General features: G+C 46.0%; 1 protein-coding gene across 1 annotated transcript in view; it reads left to right on the forward strand.

Annotated features, from left to right (window-relative positions):
• Positions 1-20,145, forward strand: part of RRP1B (ribosomal RNA processing 1B) — a 94,485-nt gene that overhangs the window by 50,008 nt on the left and 24,332 nt on the right. The window lies entirely within an intron of this gene.

The raw sequence follows: 20,145 nt of genomic DNA on the forward strand, positions 1-20,145 counted from the left end.
AAGCAGAGGGCTTGATTTGGGGGCTTTCAAGGGGTGGGAGTGCTTTGTAAAACTTTTCGGTTGATGCAAGTCTAATGAGTGGTCGTATGCAGCAGTATGAGTGTTTGCGGTCTCCATCGCTGTTATCTCTGGCCTTGTAGTTCTCCTGCATCAATCTGTACCATGCTGTACTGTTCACTAGTTGCTTCCTGAGACAGCGGGTCGCCATCTCTTTATAGTTGCAAGAGCTTGTTGCTTTCCCAATCCATGAGTGGAATTTGTGTAACGATACAGTCTACCAGGAAGCACTTTGCTTCAGATGTTTTCTAGTTGTTAGTTTATACTGTGTATAGCACTTAGATTAAAGTTATTTTTTCTCATTCTGTTCCCGTCTGACCTTTATTTTGGTTCTGACTTGACATTGTTGAATGAGGTATATTACTGGTTATCGACATCCATTATGCTCGTTGATATGGGATGTGGGGTTTGGTGATCCTGCATGAGGGCTGGGATTTGCACTCCTCCGCACTAGGCTCAGGTTTGCGCTTCTTGAGAATTGGCAGAATTTGCTGTCCTTGACTTTGAGCTCTGGTTGCACTCCTCGACACAGGGCTGCACTCCTCAATGACCGTCTCCTTGGTAGGCCTAAAGAAACCGAACTGTCTCTCTGTTTTCTTAGGCGATAGTCCGCGAAAGCCACTGCTTGTACTGCCCAGTGGTACTGAGGCCACCAGTGCAACACCCTGGGCTCCAGTACCACTACTGTTAGTAAGTGGTCTTATCTGTGGGACAGAGGACCAGGCTGGCGAAGCAATGTACTCTGCTTTTGTTGTTTAACTTAGTCTCTTTTCTGCCACTAGTTCCCTGAACTGTTACGTCATTACAAAGACAAAATGGAGCAAAATACTTCCTAGGCAAATGAGTTGAGCAAAGCTGAATAGGCTTTCCATAAAAAAAGGCTCTATGCTTCTGACAGATACTACAGATAAGCCACTCTATGCCCAAATGAGTGGACCGATCCTCCCCTCTCTTTCTGTCCTTTACTTGTTTGTCCTCATGCATAAAAAATGAAAAAAAATGATTATTGGTGTGCCCACTTGATGGTTCAGCCATGAGATACCCTATTTTAAGGCGATGAGAGAACTGAGAACAAATACTCCCTTCTCAGTGGAGATTTGTTAAGAGTACTGTCTCTCACCCACTACCAGTGGCATGCTTAATCATCGATACCGCCTTGCTACCACCATTTATTTCATTGAGTCGTGGGCACTTTTGGAATCTCTTTGCGGGCGAGGAGTTTGGTGAAGATGCATGTTCACACTTGCATAGCAGACCCACTTGCGAAGTACATAACAAGGGAGAAACTGGTCCTGGGTTGCTTGTGTTGTGGTTCAGGGAGGACCTCGCCTGGCAGTTAACTGAGTTTACTCGTCTCCTCACAGCAGCACGTCTGGCTCGTGTTTGGTTCAAGTGCATCAAAAATTAGCACAAGTGTCTGTACGTACTTTTATGACAAAGTGATGAATACAATGCCTAATGGTTGGTTGTTCTTTTCTTCTTTTCGTTTGTTTGTCCATGTCTGTTAATTCGCAACCTTATTTAGAACAAACTTGGTTTCTCTCAAACACGAGATTCTGGTGAACACGGCTCCTCTCATTACGAGGCCAATTAAGAAATTTTTTGTTTTAACAATTTTTCACATTTATAACCTATGGTCAGGGTGGGCCTTAGCGCGCCCACACCACCAAGGTTCACCTCTTTCTTTCAGTCCTGAAGAATGCCTCATTAATGATTAGACATAGGCAGAAACATGTTGACCAAACACTAGTGGATAGGGCTAGACAATTTATCTAGCTACTATATCTCACACTTTGTTTTTATATGTCTGATAGGCTATTAATAAAATGTGTTTTGTGACTTAATCTAGACATTTTTAACTCCCTTCACTTTCACTGAACACACAAAAAAAACAGCTCCGCAGTAATTCTAGTGTCGAAGCACACCAGGGTGGCATTCGGCCTCTCCTGGTGGGGCCCGATGATAAAGCATGTCATCAACCAGATTGGTGAGTGAGGGCTTTATTAAGAATCTATTCGGATTCTTCACTTGTGTTATATTCATATGATTAATAAAGAGGCACACTCTTCTGTTTTTGAGTATTTTGCTTGGGGATTAAGTGTTCATCAGAAAAAGTCCCTCCCTCTCTTGTTGTTTTCATGATATACTTTGTGTACACAATGCCTTTGATGCCCGTAGTTGCATAATTTGTCAGTGACTTTTGTAACCCAAATATTGTTGGCGCACTGCAGAGTTTAAAAAAACCCTTAAAGTCTGAAGTCCTACAAGGGAGAGATTGTGTTAGGCCGTGCGGTAGTGTGTCTGTGGTAGAACAAGGAAATGTCTGCTTGTCATTCGGTATTGGCTAACCAGTTACTGTGAGGAATAGAACAATTTCCAGTATTGGCACAGCTAATAGGTCTCGCCTATGAAGTAGTTACTGGCTTTTGACATTGTGTTTTTAGCCATTATTCACACCAGTGTGGCTGCTGTTCCGCGTGGCTAAACGTTAGTAGATTGGAGTGGGGGCGGGGAGTGGGAAGGCGTGGGGTAGATTGTATTGATGTAGTTCGGGTAAACTTGGGTGGAGTGGCTCAGTGGGGTAGGCTGGAGAAGTGTGGGGTAGGCTGCAGTGGAGTTGGGTAGATACTGTGGATTATAGTAGGGTACAGAGGAATGGAGTTGGGTGGAGTGCAGTAGATTGAAATGGGATATGGTAGATTGCAGCCAAGTGGGGTAGCACCGGGAAGCTACCTCTGAAGCAGCTGTGCGCTTTAAAAAACTTACTGTGGAGTTGATTAACTTGGGGTGGATTGGAGTGGGGGGAGTGGGGTACATTGAAATGTAGTAGATTGTGGTGGAGGAAGATAGATTGGAGTGGGGTAGAGTGGAGTGCAGTGGAGAGGGGCAGGCTGGAGTGGAGAGCGGTAGGTTGGAGTGGGGTAGGTTGGATTTGGGTGGAGAGGGGTAGGTTGGATTTGGGTGGAGAGGTGTAGGTTGGATTTGGGTGGAGAGGTGTAGGTTGGATTTGGGTGGAGAGGTGTAGGTTGGATTTGGGTGGAGAGGGGTAGGTTGGATTTGGGTGGAGAGGGGTAGGTTGGATTTGGGTGGAGAGGGGTAGGTTGGATTTGGGTGGAGAGGGGTAGGTTGGATTTGGGTGGAGAGGGGTAGGTTGGATTTGGGTGGAGAGGGGTAGGTTGGATTTGGGTGGAGAGGGGTAGGTTGGATTTGGGTGGAGAGGGGTAGGTTGGATTTGGGTGGAGAGGGGTAGGTTGGATTTGGGCGGAGAGGGGTAGGTTGGATTTGGGTGGGGAGGGGTAGGTTGGATTTGGGTGGAGAGGGGTAGGTTGGATTTGGGTGGAGAGGGGTAGGTTGGATTTTGGTGGAGAGGGGTAGGTTGGATATTGGTAGAGTGGGTTGGATGGACCGGAGCGGGGTAGTTTTGGGTGGCATGTAGAAGTCTGGAGTGGGGTGAATTAGGGTAGAGCTTAGTGGGGTAGACTTGAGTGTAGAGGGGTAGACTGGGGAAGAGTGAGGTGGAGTAGATTGGAGTGGATTAGATTAGATTGCAGCGGAGAGGGTTCGATGCAGTGGGGTGGGATGGAGTGGGATAGATTGGGTAGATTGGGGTGGGATGGGGTAGATTGGTGTTATTGTTAAGTGCTCTTATAATGCGCAATAGCTACTCCAAAGAGTATCTCAGCGCGGATCCAAGAGGAGTCCCTGAGCTACACCTCCATTTACGGGAACAGGGGAGTTTTAAAAAGTTTCTTGAAGGCTAACAGGTCTTGAGTATTGCGCAGTAGAAATGGAAGGGCATTCCAAGCCGTGGCAGCCTTAACAGCCAGAGAGCAACTGCCCAGCTTGTGGCGGACGAAACGGGTCACCCTAGCTAGAAGAAGGGCTGAAGAACGCAGTTCTCAGCGGGACGTAAAAGGAGAACCGCTTCTGTAAATAGGCGGGCCCGCAGCCGTAGAGGGCTCCATGAATAATGACCAGGGATTTAAATTTGACCCAAACCGCCACGGGAAGCCAGTGGAGTGTGCGGAGATGTTCTCGCAAGCTGCTCCTCTTAGCGATTCCCAGGAGCAGCCTGGCGGGCGCATGCTGAGCAACCTGAGTCTATTCAGAGAGTTTCCAGGGATGCCTTTGTACAACGCATTAGCGTAGTCCAATCGAGAAAGGATCAAGGCACGGATAACCGTCTCTTTGGCAGGCCTGGGAAGGAGAGGTAAAAACTCCTTAGTGTTTTAAGAAGACCAAAAGAGCTGCCTGAGAGCTTTTTCATCTGAGCAGAAAAGGAGAGGATATCCTCAAACCACATTCCTAGGTTTTTTGCGGCAATCCCATTGGAGGTTGGTAGAGGGAATCCAGGAGGCCATATCGTGTTTCTGAAGCCAGGGGGGAAATTACCATAGAGTAGGATCTCTGACTTACATTTGAGTTGGGCCGCTGCAAGCCACTAAAAAACCGAAGACCAGCAATGCTGTACAAAGGATACCGAGTCCTCATCCTTTTCCCAAGATATTCAGATCCCCCAATACCAAGTAATTGTGGGGTGGATTGGTGTGGGGCGGGGTGGATTGGTGTGGGGCGGGGTGGATTGGTGTGGGGCGGGGTGGATTGGTGTTGGGCGGGGTGGATTGGTGTGGGGCGGGGTGGATTGGTGTGGGGCGGGGTGGATTGGTGTGGGGCGGGGTGGATTGGTGTGGGGCGGGGTGGATTGGTGTGGGGCGGGGTGGATTGGGGCCGGGCGAGGTGGATTGGGGCCGGGCGAGGTGTATTGGGGCCGGGCGAGGTGTATTGGGGCCGGGCGAGGTGTATTGGGGAGGGGTGCGGTGGATTGGGGAGCAGTGGAGTTTTGTGTGGGGCGGGGGAGTTTTGTGTATGGCAGGGTAGATTGGATTGTGGCGAGTAGATTGGAGTAGATTGAAGTGGAGCGCATTGGATGGGGTAGATTGGAGTAGAGTAGTTTGGAGTGGGGTGGGTTAGATGACTGGAGTGGGGTATATTTGGGTGGCATGTTGTAGATTAGAATGGAAGGATAGACTGGGTAGCGAAGATTGGAGTGGGGTGGAGATGAGTTGGATAGATTGGATTGAGCTAGATTGGGGAGGAGTGCCGTGGGGTGGATTAGGGTGGGCTGGAATGGGGTAGATTGGATGGATTAGAGTAGAGTAGATGGCATTGGATTGGGGAGGGGTTAGATTGGAGTGTGGTAGGTTGGAGTGGTGTAGAGTGTGGTGGAGCAGATTTGGATGGGGTGGAGTGTGGTAGAGTGGAGGGGGTGGAGTGTGGGAGAGTGGAGTGAGTGGGGTAGATTTAAGTGAGTGGGATAGATTGGGATATTGGGGTGGAGAGGGGTGGAGTGGAGTAACTCATGTGGAGGTGCGTGGAGTAGTGTGTTGTGCTGTGGAGTGAGTGGTGTAGATTGGAATGGCATGTTGTATAGTGTTTTAGAGTGGTGTGTCTTAGAATAGAGTTGCGTGACATGTTGTATAGTGTTTTAGAGTGGTGTGTCTTAGAATAGAGTTGCGTGACATGTTGTAAAGTGTTTTAGAGTGGTGTGTCTTAGAATAGAGTTGCGTGACATGTTGTATAGTGTTTTAGAGTGGTGTGTCTTAGAATAGAGTTGCGTGACAGGTTGTATAGTGTTTTAGAGTGGTGTGTCGTAGAATAGTTGCGTGACATGTTGTAAAGTGTTTTAGAGTGGTGTGTCGTAGAATAGAGTTGCGTGACATGTTGTATAGTGTTTTAGAGTGGTGTGTCTTAGAATAGAGTTGCGTGGTATAGTATAGAGTAGCGTGGGGTGCAGTAGTACAGTGTGGAGTATGCATGCTGTGGTAGCGCACTGTTATTTTAAGACAACACATTTTCATTTGAAATAATCATCACATTTGCACCGAAATAGGGTTTTACTGCACACAATGTGTACAAATGTCATCACCTAGTGTATTGATGTTTTGATCTTATGCTAATATTTGTTTTCACCATAATTCAGAATAACAAAAAAAGTGCTTCGTTTGTACTAATTCTGAAATATTCAGAATCATCAGCCAGTACATTTTGTTTGTTTGTTTGTTTGTTGTATGCTAGGGAAAAATATCCTACTCCCTCTCTTACATGGATACTCGGCAGGATTGTCACATAAATTCTGTCATTTTGAAATCAGAAAAAGAAAAGTAACCACCAAACTCCCTCGGAGGAGAGAACTTGACATTTGACCTCTGTCTTTGAATGCACAGCAAATGTGATAAGAACAAAATGTTCGAGGCATATGAGCTGCAGATCCTACATTTAGCAATAGATCGCCACCTGGTGTTGGGCTCGGATGATTGCAGGTTGTTGTCTTCTTGGAAGAAGTCTTTTGTAGTCACTAGATAGGTGACTCCTCCCTTGGACAATACTGCGCATGGTCATCGACTCCATCCTCAGATTGTTTTTTTTCCGCCACTGGGTTCGGATGAAAGTTTTCCGCTCCGGCTAGAAAAATACTTTTTCTGCTTTTTTCAAAGCGAGAAACTTCAAACAAACTTCTTTGACATCGAATAGACTTTCGACATCACAAGCTACATTCCGGTGCGTCGACGCGGGCCGTTGGGCCCATCGGCGCCGTGCGGCCTACGCCTCATGGAAAGAACTCCATTCAAGAGATGCCCGGTATGTCGAGCAAAATTCCCTCATAGTGACCATCACGAGGTTTCTAACCTCTGTCTCTCGCCAGAACACGACGAGTCGACCTGCACAGCCTGTGCCTCCTTCCGATCGAAAAAGACCATTCGGGCTCGGAGGGCCCGTCGACACGAAATGAGGAGATCAGCACCAGCACCGGAGGCCATCTTTGAAGAGGAGATCGTCGAAGAAGACGTCCCCGAGGACGAATATCCAATCGAAGATATCTCCGAGGATGAGCCTCCACTCGGCGCAGAGGAGGACTCGCCTGATCTCCAGATAATATCGGGAGCAGAGGATTCGGACGATTCGATCCCATCTCGACAACCCGTGAGTACATCTGCCCCTGCACGACAGACAGTACACAAACAGAAGGCAACGGTCAGCACTCCGCCCATGGGGCCCAGTCGAGACCAACGTTTACCCTCTAACGCCCTGCCTTCGGGCCCGGCTCCAAGGAAAGAGAATATGCCTTCCGGTGCCTCTGCCCCGAAGAAACACCATGTGCCAGTTACACCTCCTCCATTGGCACCAAAACATCCTTCGACACCGAAGGACTCGTCGGCACTGAAGATAAAACACCCTTCGACGCCCAAAGACAAGGACACTTCGGCACCCGTACCATCGGTGCCGAAGCCAAAACCTGTACCAAACCCGAAAGCTTCGACTCCGAAACCTTCCGGTTCAAAAAACAAAGAGAGGGAGCCAGTTTCCGGCCACAGGAACAGCAAAACCTGTCTCCACGCCGAAACCTTTAGTATCGGTACCGAAGACCCCAGAAAAGGCTAAACAACCTTCGGCACCGAAAACATTGCCAAAAGACTCAACTACTCCTCATAAGGCAAAAAGCACCAAACAACCTCTATCGGCTCCGAAAAAATCGACGCCGAAGAGGATTATAGAAGAGGAAGAACTGTTTAGACCAGATCCTAGACAGAAAAAGGTCTATATTAATCCAAAAACTGGACATGTGGAAGCAATCCCCCATAAGAAGAGACCCGCAGACACACCACTTACACCTGTGGTCCCTGCCAAAAAGGACTGTGCAACTTCTCCAATGCACCCCTCCTCTCCTTCACTTTCTTCCTCTCCTATTACTCCACATGTGGAACCTATAACTTCTCCTATTCACTCTCCTACATCATCACACCACACTGATGAGGAGTATGATTTGGGTGGGGGGATTATGTTCCAGAGACACATACATACCCTTTAGATGAGGATGGTAACACAGAATACCCTAAGGATGATGATGCATATAATTTTGCACCAAATAACGCACCAGACATCCCTGATCCTCAGTACTACCCAACAAAACCTTCACCTACAGAGGACAGTATTGGTTTTAATCATTTATTGAACAGAGCTGCACTTTACCATGGGGTTCCCGTGCACTCTGATGCCATTGAGGAGGACTTCTTGTTAGACACTTTCGAACAGTCACAAAGGTCTACCCAACTATTACCAATGATCAAGGGAGTCAATAAACATGCTCCAGAGATTTTTAAAGATCCAGTAAGGTGTAGGGTGTTAACCTTTTGAATGCTATGGGGATTTTTCCCCTGTGCTGGAAAATCATGATTACCATTATTCATGACGAGCTGGGCTCGTCATGAGCGTAGCAGGAGGCTACTGCATGACGAGCCCAGCTCGTCATGAGCGTCGAAGGGGTTAAATCCTAGAATAAAGAAAAAGTATAGGCCAGCACCAGCTGATCCAGTATACATTAAGGGTCATCTGCCATTAGACTCCTTAGTGGTGTCAAATGCAAGCAAGAGGGCTAATTCTCAGACTTAATGGAGACACACCCCCGCCTGACAGAGTCCAAAATTATTGCTGCGTCAGGGAAACGAATTGCTGATCAAGCAATAAATATATGGCGCATAGCAAACACACAGGCTTTACTCTCACGCTACAACAGGGCTCATTACGATCAACTAGAAAAGTTAATGGAACACCTACCAGATCAACACAAGGATCTGGCAGCAGAACTTTTACAAGAAGGCAAATTAATTTCAAATGCCTCAATTAAATGCACACTAGATGTAGCTGACACTGCATCCAGAGCAGTGAACACTAGTATTATTCTCAGGCGTCACACATGGTTACGTATTTCGGGTTTTAAACCAGAGGTACAAACTACCATCCTAAACCAGCCCTTTAATCAGAACCAATTGTTCGGGCCGGAGGTAGATAATACATTAGAAAAGATGAAGAAGGACACAGACACCGCTAAGTCTATGGGGGCATTACAATCCACCCAAACTAGAGGTTCTTTTCGCCGCTCCTATTATAGAGGAGGCTCCAAGCAAACCAGCGCAGACACAACATCATCTTTTAAAACACACACGCAGACCTCCTCTGATAGAGGATATTTTAGAGGAGGATACAGAGGCAATAACAACAAGGGAAGAGGTAGAGGTAGTAACAATAACCACTCCTCTTCCACTCCTAAACAGTGACTTCCCTTTGCCTCCCCTACAGCATTCCACTCCTGTGGGGGGCAGACTTTCACAGTTCCTACCTGTCTGGACCTCCATCACAACAGACAGGTGGGTAAGACAAATTATCCAACATGGCTACTGCCTAGAACTCACAGCAACCCCCCCCCCCCCAAACATACCACCCAGGCAGCGTCCAATGTCTGCAGAACACATAACTCTGCTTCAACAGGAAGTTCTAGCACTTCTACAAAAAGATGCTATTCAAGTAGTTCCATTAGAAGAACAAGGAACAGGAATCTACTCCCTGTATTTCCTAATTCCGAAGAAGGACGGGACCTTAAGACCAATTCTCGACCTCAGGCCCCTCAACCACTACATACAATCAGATCATTTTCACATGATCACTTTACAACAGGTACTCCCATTACTACAACAGGGAGATTTTCTGTCCACACTAGACCTAAAGGACGCTTACTTTCACATTCCAATACATCCTGCGCACAGGAAGTATTTAAGGTTTGTCATACAAGGACAACACTATCAGTTCAAAGTCCTTCTATTCGGAGTCACAACAGCACCACGAGTGTTTACAAAATGCTTAGCAGTAGTGGCAGCACATCTCAGAAGACAACAAATACATGTTTTCCCCTACTTAGACGACTGGCTCATAAAAGCAAGATCGTACAACCAGTGTGCACAACACACAAAACAAACAATTCAAACACTGCACAACTTAGGGTTTACGATAAACTACACCAAGTCGCATCTAGAGCCTTCGCACGTTCATCATTATCTAGGAGCTACTATAAACACATCGGTAGCTCTAGCATATCCCAGTCAAGCCAGGATTCAAAGTATTCAGAACTTAGTCTCCCTTTTTCAATGCCAGCACTCTCTTCAAGCCAGAGTGTTCATGAGACTAATAGGGATGATGGCATCTTGCATCTTCATAGTTCCCCACGCAAGACTGCAAATGCGCTCACTACAAGAATGTCTAGCACAACAGTGGAATCAGGCTCAAGGTCAGCTCACAGACCTGGTGTTGGTAGACAGCCGTACATATCGCTCTCTGCAATGGTGGAACACCCAAAATTTGACAAAGGGACGGACGTTCCTAGATCCAGTTCCACAGATAGTGCTCACGACAGATGCATCCCTCCCATCTCCTGCATTATACCACACAAGGTCAATGGAACAATCAACAGAAACAGTTCCACATCAACCATTTGGAGTTGCTAGCAATTTTCCTAGCACTCAAAACTTTTCAAGTACAAATACAAAACAAAGCTGTACTAGTCCGGACGGACAATATGACAGCCATGTATTATATACACTCTCTGCAACTGTCCCAACTTGCACAGAACATTTGGAGATGGGCCATCCCTCAAAACATACATCTGACAGTAGAACACCTTCCAGGGATCCACAACCAGATAGCAGATCTGTTAAGTCGCCAATCACAACAGATTCAAGAATGGGAGCATCCACAAGTAGACCTGTTTGCCACCCACGAGAACTCAAAATGCCCAGCCTTCGCCGCCAGGTTTCCACACCCACGGTCGGAGGGGAATGCAATATGGATGAACTGGTCAGGCAGATTTGCGTACGCTTTCCGCCTCTCCCACTCATTCCACTAGTAGTACGCAAGCTCAGACAACAGTCCCTCAAACTAATACTAGTGGCCCCCACATGGGCACGTCAGCCATGGTTCACCATGCTACTATATCTCTCATTGGTTCCACATCAGAAATTACGGCTCACGCCATCCGTGTTAACACAGAACCATGGAGAAATAAGACACACTGAACCAAGCCAACTGAATTTGGCGATCTGGCTCCTGAAGTCTTAGAGTTTGGTTACTTAAACTTACCAACAGACTGTATGAATATAATTAAAGAAGCTAGAAGACCCACTACCAGAGCATTCTATGCTGCTAAGTGGAAGCGATTTGCAATATATTGTAACAACAATCAAACTAATCCTTTGGATGTTTCCATCCAAAATATTATTTGCTACCTTCTACATTTACAAAAGTCCAATTTGGCTTACTCTTCCATACGCCTGCATCTGGCAGCTATTGCAGCGTATTTACAGAATAGACAGCATCTATCTCTATTTAGAGTACCTGCAATAAAAGCATTTATGGAAGGATTAAAAAGAATAATTCCACCCAGGTTACCACCTGCTCCAGTATGGAACCTAAATGTAGTCCTTACAAGACTCATGGGACCCCCTTTTGAGCCGTTACATAAATGTGAACTGCAATTCCTAACATGGAAAACTGCTTTCCTTGTTGCCATTACCTCTCTCAGAAGAGTTGGTGAAATCCAAGCATTCACAATAGAATAACCATTTTTTCAAATACAGCCTAACAAAGTGGTTCTTAGACCCAATCCAAAATTCCTACCAAAAGTGATTACTCCTTTTCACCTAAACCAGTCAGTAGAGTTACCAGTGTTTTTTCAAAAACCGGACTCTATTTGTATCTTTCTCTCCCCCACACAAAGGCAATCCCATCTCTAAAAGAGGTATTGCTAGATTGATTGTAAAGTGTATTCAAATATGCTATCACAAGGCTAAACGTACACTAACAGTTCCTCCTAGAGCGCACTCCACTCGCAAACTAGGAGCCTCTATGGCTTTCTTAGGAAATATACCACCAGAGGACATATGCAAGGCAGCGACATGGTCTACAATACACACCTTCACTAAACAATATTGTGTTGATGTGCAAGCCAAGCAGCAAGCTGCAGTAGGCCAAGCTGTCCTTAAAACACCGTTTCAGTATGTTGCAACGGATACAAGCGACCACCGCTAGGGGAGACACTGCTGCACAATCATTGCTAAATGTAGGATCTGCAGATCATATGCCTCGAACGGAAAATGCTACTTACCAGTATGCATCTGTTCTTGGCATGTAGAGCTGCAGAATCCTACATGCCCTCCCGCCTCCCCGGGACTTGTATCCGTTCCAGTACTCCTCTTACTTAGATGCACACGCATGGACATCCTTTCTCTTTACTTCTACTAACTCCATCATTTCCCATCATGGCGACAAACAATCTGAGGATGGAGTCGATGACCATGCGCAGTATTGTCCAAGGGAGGAGACACCGATCTGGTGACTACAAAGACTTCTTCCAAGAAGACAACAATCTGCAATCATCCGAGCCCAACACCAGGTGGCGATCTATTGCAAAATGTAGGATTCTGCAGCTCTACATGCCAAGAACAGATGCATACTGGTAAGTAGCATTTTCCTTAAAGACCTGCTTATTCAAAGCAAGTTAGTGGAAGAATATAGTAAAGGAGGTTTGGGCAATGGGAGGGACGAACTCAAGCTGGACAGTCTAAAGCAAATTAAGCCAGCACTGTCTGGTAGGCTTCTGCTAAATGTGTATGCCAGTGTTCAAAGCCTAAAACAGACAAATTATTTCCTTGTACTTGGTTTACCTATATTTGCCTAAATCTATCCCTTTGTTCAGAACAATGATCTGCGTCAAGAATTTGAAAATGAATCTCTTAAAAGGGATGATGTGGCTCTTCTTTTCTCTTGCACGAAGTCTTTCTAGGATTATCCACATAATGTCAGTATTCTTCAGCGTATAATGACTTAACACTTTTGTGGTTGGCTTGCTCAGGTAAATGTTGCTGAGATGTTTGATTCTGGTAAATACATTTTGTGTCCTCATACCTATGGATTATAGACCATGTATGACATGAGTAAATATCACCACAAATTCACTGTTACAGTTAGTGTGTGTCAACAGATGCCTTGATATAGGTAGGACAAGATCTAAATGCTTTCAAGGGTCTTTGTACACCACAACTGCCGCAGGGATGATGTCCCAAAGCCCTTGGTAGGGACCAGAATGTAGTCTGGATATTGAGTATGTTCTGCTGCTTGAGTCTGGTGTGGACCACGTGGTGCCGTGCGCTTCTCCCTAGCTTGAATGTGAATATGGTTTGTCTAAGATCGCCATTCCGGAGTTCAAAATTAGGCCTGGCTGGAATTCGCGGAATTCCACGTAGTTACAAAAAAACTCCGCAAGATTCTATGGAATTCCTCAAACGGGTGCACATCGCGCTTCGGTGATTTAGCGCTGGGAGATCGTTTCATACTACAAACTCACCACGAACAGCACGGTACGGCGCACCAAGAGGGCACAATTCTCGCGTTGATTTTGCTGCCGCTCGAGTAGATTTTCTACTCGAGTGCTAGCTTTTTAACCACGAACAGTCGTGACACCCCACATTGGAGAAATCTCGCTGGGTGCCCTCCAGAATCGATCTAAAGGGGACCAAATCTTGCTCGCCAATTTAGCGTTTTTGAGCCGCATGTGAGAAAAAACTCTGCGTTGCGGCTGTTGGTGGAATTTGATCAGAACTCTCCGTTACAAGCGTAACAAAGTGGCCATAGTTCCACCGGCGGAGTGGGATAGATCGCCCACCCCTATTCAAAATGTGCTCGTTTTAAAGGTGGTCCGGGCTTTGCAAGTCTCTCTGGTTTCACTTTAGAGCGATTTTGAAACTGGGGTACACTATAGTAATTCTCCGCTGTTTTTCTAGACTGTCGTAATGTTTTCCGTTGGCGATTTCTAGCCCACAGTTTGACGATGAGTTTCTGACTGTTCACCATGACTTTGAAGGTCTATAAAGTTTCTTCTACAAGCTCTGTTCAGTTCCTCATGCATAATACCCAACTGGCTGTAAAACTCGTTTTTATATAAGTATTATGTAAGGGTATCTAATTCATGTAATATAAATGACTACATTCAGAATGAATTCAAGAGTTTTGTTATTTAAAAGTAATTAATAAAACCCATAGATTTGCTTGTGCAACAAAACAATATACATGTGGTTGTGTCATAGAAAAACAGTATATTGGATATGTAAAAGGGCATTTTGTGCTTCACTGTACATAACTGTCATTAAGCATATAATGTGGAGCTGCACAGCATGTGCTTGCTTCTGCATTCGAGGGGTGTTTACTGCCTGCAAAACATTGGAAGTCCACTTGACAAAGTGCTTGTATTCACCATTTCAGTTGATTTTTCGAACACTACTACAATTTGAAAACGTTAGTTGCTGCAGAAGGAAATGATGTTAAAAAGGGTACAGGCGTGGTAGTCCACTGTGCCAAATGGCTGTGTCCGGCAACCTTCAGCCGGCCTAGCTTTTTAGCCACCAGTACGTTGACTGTAACATTCCCCTAGCTGCGGGGTTACATTCCCCCCAGGACATAAATGATAAGATTGTCAACTTATTTAAGCTAAAGGCGCCTTTAATAAGGGATGACCTAATGTTGACTGAAGCCATACGGTATCCAACAGTGTTGGTATCCGATGCCCCTCCGAAAGACTCGCCCAAACTGTTTGCTCCCACTCCGCAACCTCTGCTTCAGTTATGCACGAAGAAACCAGACTGCTCCTGAAGGCATTGGGACTCTTCGAGGGACTCAGATGTCTTCCATGGTGGATTTTAAGGGCTTCCAGAGATCTTTGCTACGGCAAAGTTAATCAAACATTCATAACTCAGTCACTGGGTAGTTTAAATCGAAAATGTTCAAATACTGATTGCTCATTGACCATTTAAATGCAATATTCTCCATCATCTAACTATGTCTGATGTAATCTCCCCACTCTCGCTATGTCAATTCAATGCAAAAATTTAATGAGATCAGATTGTGAATTGTAATTGAACTTTGCAATCGTTCACCAGTGATAAAGAAATCACCTCAGCTGCTGAATAAAGCAGTCCTCTTTTGGCCTGTCTGCAAGTCAGAGGCCTTGTGGTGCTGGGCTGACTGCAGCTTTACTCTGCATAAACCGAAGCTCAAATTAGGTACTGAGCCCTTATTGGTAACTACCTGCCTACGTTAAATCATATCTCATACTGGCCATGTAAGAAGTGAGATTGAACACCTACCCTGTACGTAGACTTGTGCAGATCGAACCTTAATACAGTGCAACAGATCACTGTGCAGAACTGGGGTTGTGGTGATGGCCAGCCGAATGGTCGATGTTGGAGCGGAGGGCATGAGAATGTAAGTGGGCAGGGACCTTGATGGGACATTATCAGACGTCATTGAAGGCCAGTCTTCTGGCCATGGCACATAGCTACCCCATAAATTCTAGAAAAGCACTTTAAAGCGTATACCTCCGATCGAGCCCTCCATTCTGCCAAACAGTTTCTACTTCGCCACCCCAGAACGGGGTAACCACCCACCTGAACAAAGCATGCTCCCTTGAACTGCCTGCCTCTAAGTCTTCCTTCGGTACTCCACTTTAATTTAGAAAGTCCTAAAGACATGTATACACCAGCTTTACTGCTGGTTTCCACTTGACTCTATTCAGCAGATCCAGTGAATCAGCTGCAACAAACTTTGGCAATCACACACTTTACAAATGTAAATGTAATTTGCACTTGTATAGCGCCTATCAACCAGGGGTCTCTAAGCGCTGTACGCATACCACTGTGGAACCCTTCCTGGCCTGTTCCTGTGAGGTGTCCACTCCTGGGCACCCCCACGGTAAAGCCAGGCATCCTAGTGTTGTTAGGGCCGGTGTGGAGATTAAGCAAGCTATTGCCCAGAGTTGCAAAGTGGAACCCATCATTAGAGTAGGCACCGAGGCGAGAATTATCGGGTCCGAGGTCCGTGCCGCGACGGGGATTCAACCCTGGTCCCGGGCCAGACCTCTGCCTCAGGGTCTGCCGCTCTAATCGGTGAACCACACTTCTCCATACTCCTCAGTAGCCTATACCCAACATTTGTGATTTTGGACCCCAAGAAATTGAACCTTCTTCCACTGTATAGCAATCGCTACCAATTCAGGTTGAAAATCATACCTTCTATCAGAATATTTGGTCTTGTGGCTAAACATGGGCACCCAATTAGCACTTCATGGATGTGATCTAATTGACTCACTGATGGATTCTGGCCAACCCCATGAATGTTGGCAGGGCATTCAGTGATCCCTCGCGTGAACTTTCTGTACCCGGCCTCCTTATCCTTGGCACCCTGCTCATATCTTTTGTTTATTTCACACTCTTCAGTCCTGCTGCGCCCTCCTCTTTCCCACCAGCTGCCAGCTCTCAATGAGTGCTTTTATTCATGGGATATTAAATGTCTAATTCCATCCGGGCCTTTGTCTGCTGATCCCATTTTGAGGATTCTGCACCAGCGCAGCTGGAATCCATTTTTGGAACTTTTGCTAAGTGGGATTAATAGGAATTAGCTTGTTTTCCACTTGTTTTTTGTACTTCGTGTTTTCTTGGACTTGTCCCCTGCTTGTACTGCTGGCGATTAGTGAAGTTTCGGGATCTTTGACGCTCTCTTGCTGTTTCATAACAGACCAGGCCCTTTAGTGCACTCCTCTTGCTTTCTCAAAAGAGACCTGTAGCATATTTTCCTCCTTTATACATTTGTGGTTCTATCTGCTTTTTCCCTTTAGCCCTGAGATGATCAGTGCCTAGAGGCTAACTGTCTTTATATCATGTACTTTATAAATGTCTTTATCTGTATGAGGGACTTTCATTTGTAATTGTGATGAGAATTTAGCCAGTGTGTAGTTGTGCAGCTGGACTTCTGATCCTCTTTGAGCACAGGTAGACCATGGCCCTGTTGTGCGCTGTTGTCCTGCGGTGTATGGATTTATATGATTACTTCTAGAGCGCTAGCGTAGCCAAAATGCAGCAGAGAGCTGAACCGTGTCAGATAATAGAGATATTTCATAAACCTGCTGGGCCGGCAGAGATATGCATGATCACTGTTATCTGTTGTACACACGCCAGTTATTCAGCAGTGGGTGATGGCCCATTCCAGCCTTTGCAAGGCTATCAGGAATGGCGGACTGGGAGGGCGAAATTTTCATTTGCAGCTTGCTATATGTACTTGCTTTAGAGTGCAGGCTTTAGGGTGTCTTCAAAACAGCTGAGTAGACGGTCCCATAGGTAACAGATGGTGTGTTAACCCTCTTTTTCCATTTTATTAAATGTTGCCTTGGGGACCAGACTTTCCCCTTTAAAGTGGCTAAAATGTCAGAAATGGGCTTTGATTCCATCCCCATGTTTTGTGCTGTGAATGTAGCGGGGAGACGGTCATTGTACCCTCTGTAGTAAATGTTCACAGCCTTGGTGTGGGTGGCAGTGGCAGTGGGATGGTTCTGCGAGCAGAACTGATCCAGTTGAGAGTTTGACCATGACTGCCCTGTCTGTAGGACCCAGACACTGCTCGCTCTGCCTGAGGCACATTCAAGCACCACTTAAACTCTTGTGGATAAAGGCTCTGTGGATGCTGACATTTGTTTTCAGGATGTTCAAGTGTGGCAGGAGCAGAAGGCCAAGCTGGGAGTCTGCTGTTGGTGGGAGCGGGCAGAGAGACCCCTGTGCTGGTCTGGTACTGGAACCATTATGCTAGTTAGCATGTCTCCTATCTGAGAAAATAGCTTGGTTAGTAGTAGGCAGCACTGTTCCACACTCTATTTTATTTTATTTTGAAAGTTTTATATAGCGCGGACAAGATCTTTGCAGATATCAGAGCGCTCTACAAAGAGGGGTACATAAGGGAGCATAGTCAGACAGATATATCAATAGATCAAACAGTACAAGTAGGTGGCTGCAAAGCCAATCATGTGAGTAATAAGATAACAATACAAATAAGCAAAGTGATCAAACATGTAGTACAGATCGGTGCATAGTATTAACAGAGTTCGAGATAATAGTTCAAGTGTATTTAGCCATGAGGATAGCTTTTACTTCATTTTTAAAGAGTGTAGTGGAAGAGATAAGCCTGGTTTCGGGAGGGAGTGAGTTCCAGATCCTAGGCGCCATTCCTGAGAAGGAGCGCTTATATGTTTTTTCCTTCCGGAATCTTCGAGGTTTCAGCAGAAGATTGTTTGTGCCGCTGGTGTTTCTAGCTCCGCCAGAGATTGTCAGTTTCTGAGCGAGATAGCCGGGTGAGTTTAGGTGTACCGCCTTGTGTGTCATGCTGGCGATTTTCAGATGAATTCTGGCTTCAAAAGGCAGCCAATTCAGGGATTTCAAGTCAGGGGGGATATGGGAGTGCTTTTTTGATCCAGTGATGAGTCTCGCTGCAGCGTTTAGAGAAGCTCTTAGGGGTGCGGTTGAAGTTAGGGGGAGTCCGCAGAGGGCGATGCTGCCGTATTCAATTCGGGGGATGACTAGTGCTTGTACTGCGGTTTGGAAGTCTTTGGTTGGGAGGAAGGGTTTGAGTTTCCTCAGAGTATTGATCTGGAAGTTTGCTCCCTTTGTTGCCTTGTTGATATGTTGCTGCATGTTGAGGTTGGTGTCAAGTGTTATGCCTAAAGATTTTGCGATGGTGGGTTGGACATTGAGTGCGGTTAGGTGTTTAAGCCAAATTTGAGTGGTGGAGATCTTCGCTGGAGGTGAGATCAGAAGGAACTCTGTTTTCAGGGCATTGAGTTTGAGATGATTATCGGCAAGCCAGGATTGGGTGCATCTGATCGTTGAGTTCAAGAGCAGGATGTCTTTGGGGGACTGTAATTTGAGATAAAGTTGGGTGTCATCAGCGTACATGTGAAAGTGTACATTGGATGCTTGTAGCAGGGTAGGTTCCATGACTAGGTTGAACAGAGTTGGGGATAGCGAGGATCCTTGGGGGACGCCTAGCGTTACAGGTATTGGCGAGGACATCAGGTTATTGCTCTTGAATTTCTGCGACCTGTTGTGAAGAGAGGAAGTGAACCACTTGAGAACAGTTCCAGATAAACCCATTCTTGTGTTTAGTAGCTCTAGTAAATTCTCATGTTTAACGGTGTCGAATGCTGAAGAGAGATCAAGAAGGATGAGGAGGCAGGTGTCGTTTTGGTCTAGCATTTGAAGTGCGTCGTCAATTATGTGAGTCATAGCAGTTTCTGTACTGTGCCCTGCTCGGAAGCCTGACTGGTGAGGGTTGAGGAGATCAAATTGTTCAATGTGTTTAGTCAGTTGTAGTTGTGCGCATTTTTCCAGCAGTTTGGCGAGAGTGGGGATATTGGTAATGGGACGGTAATTGTTGAGGTCAGAGGGGTCGGCTGTAGGTTTCTTTAGTAGAGGTGTGACTTGACCAACTTTGAGAGAGTCCGGTATGCTTCCTTGTTGGAGAGAGCTGTTGATAATTTTGGTCCAGAGAGGGAGAAGCAAAGGGGTAAAGTCTTTTACTGCGGTAGCAGGAAGGGTGTCCGTGAGGTGATTGGATGGTTTCAGGGTGCTGAGCAGTTTGCCAATTTCTTTTTCCGAGTATGTGCCAAATGTTGACCATGTAGCCTTGTTTTTTGGTTCAGTGGGTGCTAGGCACTGGGGTTTGGAGTAGAGGCTTGCGTCAATGAGGAGATCGCTCTTTATGTTGTCAGTTTTTTGGATAAAGAAAGCGGCGAAGTCTTCACAGGAGGGTGCCTCACGCACAGTGTTGAGTGGTTGGGGTTGTTCCTTGGATTGAGTTTTGATTAGCTCAAACAGTTTTCTCGGGCGGTTTTTTGCTTGGTCGAGATGGAGGCTGAAGAAGTCTGATTTTGAGCGTTTTATTTTCCTGAAGTAGGCGTTTCTCTTTTTCTTCAGATCTTTTAGGTGCATTGCAGAGAGCGCTGATCTCCAGGTACGCTCTGCCATTCGCATGTCTCGTCTATCCTCATTGAGACTCCCGTCGTACCATGGATTGGAGATTTTAGTAGAGACTCTTTTTAGCTGCATAGGTGCAGCCTCATTAATTATTGAGGTCATAGCGTTGAGATAGTGGTCAGTCAGGGTTTGAACGTCCGTAGCGCCAGTCGGCGGGAGTAGGAGATTGCAACTGTTAGGGGGCAAAGAGCCTGGGTTGAGTTTTTTCATGTCTCTTTTCCAGACTTTGGGCTTGGAGAATTGAGCCGGGTTAACTTTAACTTTTTCATTGATGAAGAATGTGACAATATGATGATCTGACCAGTCACAGGGTTGGATGGACTCGAGTTGGATAGAGTCATTTTTGGAGATGATC

Source organism: Lissotriton helveticus, chromosome 8, assembly GCF_964261635.1.
Source record: "Lissotriton helveticus chromosome 8, aLisHel1.1, whole genome shotgun sequence".
In the NCBI taxonomy this organism is placed as follows: Eukaryota; Metazoa; Chordata; class Amphibia; order Caudata; family Salamandridae; genus Lissotriton; species Lissotriton helveticus.